The sequence below is a fragment of the Cynocephalus volans genome, chromosome 8 (assembly GCF_027409185.1).
Source record: "Cynocephalus volans isolate mCynVol1 chromosome 8, mCynVol1.pri, whole genome shotgun sequence".
In the NCBI taxonomy this organism is placed as follows: domain Eukaryota; kingdom Metazoa; phylum Chordata; class Mammalia; order Dermoptera; family Cynocephalidae; genus Cynocephalus; species Cynocephalus volans.
Window position 1 is genome coordinate 14,477,107 of NC_084467.1, and position 4,597 is coordinate 14,481,703.

A 4,597-nucleotide genomic window follows, 5' to 3' on the forward strand; every position below is an offset into this window, starting at 1 on the left:
CTGGGAGATGGGTGGGCCCTAAGCCAGCCTGCTTGGTTAAGAGACACCTTGGAGGAGGGTCACTGGGGAGCCTTCAGAACCAGTTCTCAGAGGGCCCACACTATACAGCCCACCCCTCTAAGAAGGTTAGAAGCCTAAAGAGTGCAGTGGTGGGGGTGGCCCCTGGAGACTAGGATCCCAGGGGCCAGCTAAAGCTTGAGGAGGAGACTGCTGTGGTTGGGAAACCCCTCAACCCAGAGATCCACTCAAGGCTCCTCACCAAATTTTGCTGGGTGACCTCAAGTAGGATGTATTTCAACCAGAAAAAGATCTGGAGTTTTCAAATGACCACAAGGTCAATAAGAGCCAAAAGGGTGATAGTCACTAAGCCCGAAAGTAAAGGAAGCAGACTTTATGGAGCCTCTGCTGTGCTCTCAGATATCTTTGCATCTGCTCACCACAGTTCTGTGAAGGGCTTTATCCCCATTGTACAGATGACAAAACCAAGGCTCAGAAGGCTAAATGGCTTATCCAAGGTCACTGGGCTTTGAATCCAGTTTTGTTGCACTCCAGAACTCATAATCCTTCCAATCTTTCCATTGCATTAGTGTAAGCCACCTTAAACTTAAGGTTATATCAAAAGGAGAAGACTGTCCAGAACAAGGGAGGTGACAATCCTGCCATGTGATGTGATCAGACCTCACATGGGTGGATGACTGTAAAAGCAGTGACTTGTGTTGACTGACCCCTCCCTGGCCACCAGGCCTAGGACTAAGTTCATTTTCCTGTTTTGGATCACCCAATCCTCCTAACTGTAAGAGATGAGTACTTTTTCATTAAGTACTTTTTCATTATATCTCCATGTTTCACAAGAGACTGAGGCTCCAAGAGGTGATGTGATTCAGTCAGGTCACACAGCCAGGATCCCAATTCAGGATGACTCTAGACTGCTCTCCTCGGCATCACCAGAGGAGGTCACGAGGTGGACACAGATCCAGCAACCACACCCCACAGGCAGTAGCTGAAGGAATTGGGGATGTTCAGCCTGGGGAGGAAGAGGTTCAAAGAGCTCCTGACGGGGACATAAAGGGCTGGGATGGGGCGGAGGGTGGTCCTGTTGTGAGGGGCTCCAGAGGGCCGAGCCTGGACCAGTGGACAGGGGCCACCTGCAGGCTTTGAGTCCTCTCAGCTTCCTCACCTCACCTTGGACCGCACCAGCCTGTGAAGGAGGTGGTACTGTCTTAGCCCCATTTCACGGATGAGGAAAACGAGGCTCAGGGAGGTGGAGGGAGACCCACTCAGGAAGGGGCAGAGGCAAGACCGAACTCATTCCTGGTGGCCACACCAGCACACCCTTGTCCTGGCCCCTCACAGGAGTCCAGCAGCCTTCTTGGTGGATGAATGAATGAGAATGTAAAGCGGCCACAGCCACCCTCAAACGATGATTACATGACATTAACACGTCAAGCACCTGCTCGAGAAATGAGAGCAAATGCTACACTACAGTGTTGATGGCTTCGTTCCTGGCATGGGGCCCTCCATTTTGGCCCCAGTAAAAGGGGGAGGGGGGTCTAGACCGTGTGTGACTCTTGACCGACTGGGGTTCCAATCCTGGCTCTGCCCCTTGCTGGCTGTGTGGTTTCTTCCAGGCATTTCCCTCCCTGAGCCTCACTCTCTTCACAGTGATGCCTTCCCTGTCCCATGACCTGGCAGAGCCAGGTGCTCAGTAAGTGAGAACTTGCTCTTTTCAACCTCAGCACTTCATTCTGGATACATGTGCGCCTGGGAAGGAGGAAAAGCGGATTTCACTGAGCACCTAGTAAGGGGCCAGGTGCTCCCCCTGATTATCGTGGACCACACCAGCCTGGTCTCTCACGGGAATCCAGCAGCCTCTGGGTGGTTGGTGGCAGGTGGGATATGGCACTGGCTCCAAACCACCAGGCAGCCTTGTCCTCCCTCGGCCAGGTTGCTGGCAGCTGCCCTGGCTGGTGGAGCAGGTACCACCTTCACTATTTCATTTGATCCTCAGCTCCTTGAGTCATGTCAGATCTGAGGCTGGGAGGTCAAGGCACAGGTAAGAGGGGAGAAGGCTGGGATTCAAGCCCAGGACTGTCTGGCCCCAGGGTCTATTCAGTGGTTATGAGCAAAGGCTGGCAGTCAGTGGGACTGAAACCCAGTTCAGTCATTTCCTGCTGGTGTACTAGTTACTCAACCTATCTGTGCCTCAGTTTCCTCATCTGTGATATGGGAGTAGCAGTACATACTCCATGGGGTTGCTGTGAGGATCTGGGGCTATGACATCTAAAGCATCTAGCACAATGCCTGGCACACAGGCTGCGTTCAAGTAATGGCGGCTGTTACTAGTTACTAGTCTGGCCTCTGAGAACATATAGGGATCACAATCAACTGATGAAGATGAAGACCCTCCGTGAAGAGGCCGGGTCTGCTCCCCAGCATTTCCTCCAGCCTCCCAGGAGCTCCAGGTCACCTGGTAGCCATGAGCCGGCACAGGTGGCCCTTCATTTCCTTAAGGTGCACGCCCGACTGGCACCGTGGGACAGTGGTGGCAGCAACGTCCGGCCTCAGTCAAATGGTTCACGCTCCAAACTCAGAGCTGCGGCTGGGCCCCCGGCCACAGCAGGGAAATGAAGGTGCTCCTTGGGCCACCGCGGACACGGGGAGTTATTGTGGTGACCATGCAAAGAGTCCTCAGGTACCCGAACAGGCACTGGGCCCTCAAGAACCACTAGCCCCAATTCTGGGGGGTGAAGGACAGCAGAGAGAACAGAATGAGAAATGGCTCTGAGTCACCCCTTGCCCAAGTTAAGAAGGAGGCCAAGGTGCCAGGGTGGGGAAGAGCAGGACAAAATGACAGCAGGAGAGGAAGAACTGGAAGTCAGGGGTCTGATGGCACAGGTGCGAGGAGCAGGGGCTATGGGCACCCGCAGACTGTGCAAACCCCAGCCTTCCTCCAAACCAGCTGTGTGACCTTGAGCTAGCCCTGCCACAGAAATCAGGTAACAGTTACCAGGTAAGGTCACTCTCAAGGCTGTATGAGACTAGGTAGGTAAAGCACTCAGCTAGTAATTGGCCAACGCTGCTACCGTCTCAGTGTGACCTTGAGGCAGTCATACCATTCATTCATAAACATTAGCAGAGCCTAAATGCCCCTCATCTATCAAGTGCAGTTGCCACCCTTCCCTGGGCACTCTGGGTACTGTGCTTTGTCCCTGGGCACAGCCACCACATGCTCCTTGCCTAGAGTCAAGCTCCCTCTTGCACAAATCAGCGGTAGCTACTGAGTGACATGGAGTGGGGGGCTCCGGCAAGTGGTGAGGTCCCCACCCGCCTCCCCACAGCTCTGAGAGCCTCCAGGCTTACAGCCCGGATGCAAGGGCCCTCAGAAGGGGAGCTGTCAATGTGGCTTAGGGAACAGCCCCCCTTATGTTATCTGCAGGTGGAGACAGCCCAGGACATCCATTTTCCCCCTCCAAAAGTCAGCTGGCCTGCGTGGGCTCCAGCTAACTGGCCCAGCCTCTCCCCAGCACCCACATCATCCCTTGGCCAGTGGGCGGGTCTTTCCGAGGCAGTCCAGCACCATGTGTGGACATCTGGGTGAAGGAGAGAGAATGGGTTTGGGGATCAGACAGACCTGGGTTCACATCCCAGCAATACCACACCCTCGGGAAGTCCCTTGACCTTTCTGCACCCCACTTTCCTCATCTGCAAAGTGGGAGCATGGCTATCGTGAGAAAGCACATGCAGAGTCCTTGGCACACAGGCTAGTCCAGGTCCTCCAGAGAAACAGAGCCCACAGGATGCACATGTGTGTGTATGCATGCACACACACGTGCACACACACAGTGAGCAAGAGTGAGAGAGAGAGTTTAAGAAATTGGTTCCTGTGATGGGGGAGGTTTAATAAGCCCCAAACCTGCAGGGCGGGCAGCAGGCTGGAGACCCAGGAAGAGTATCGGCTCCTTCCCACTGGGGGCACCTTCTCTGTTCTATTAAAAGGCCCTCAACTGATTGACCATGGCCCACACATGTTACAAAGGGAAATCTGCTTTACTTTTTAAAGTCCACTGGTTTAAATGTTAATCTGATCTAAAAATATCTTCACAGAAACATCCAGAATGTGTTTAACCAAATATACGGGTACCATGGCCCAGCCAAGTTGACATAAAATTAACCATCCCAGCACATGATAGTGGTTGTTACAAAAAGGGGTAAAAGGATAACATTTTTGAATCTCATTATGGATCTGCACTGCTCTAAGCATCTATATGATTAACTCATTTAATTCTCATGACAACCTAGGGGAGGGGAGAGCATCCCCATTTTAAAAATGAAGACACAGAAGGTCAGAGAGGTTAAGTAACTTTTTAGAGATTACCCAGCTGGGAGGAAGAGCCAGGATTTGAACCCAGCCCATCTGACTCCAGAGTTCCCACCGCCTCTAGAGGTGCTCCCAAACAGCAGGCCCACCCTTCCTTCCCTCACATCAAGGGTGCTGCACCCTGCCGCCTGACAACACATTGGCAATGCCATCAGATTTAGAAGAAGTCGGTCAGCCCCCACCACCCCCACCAGAAGGACCACTGCTTTGGTTAAGTAA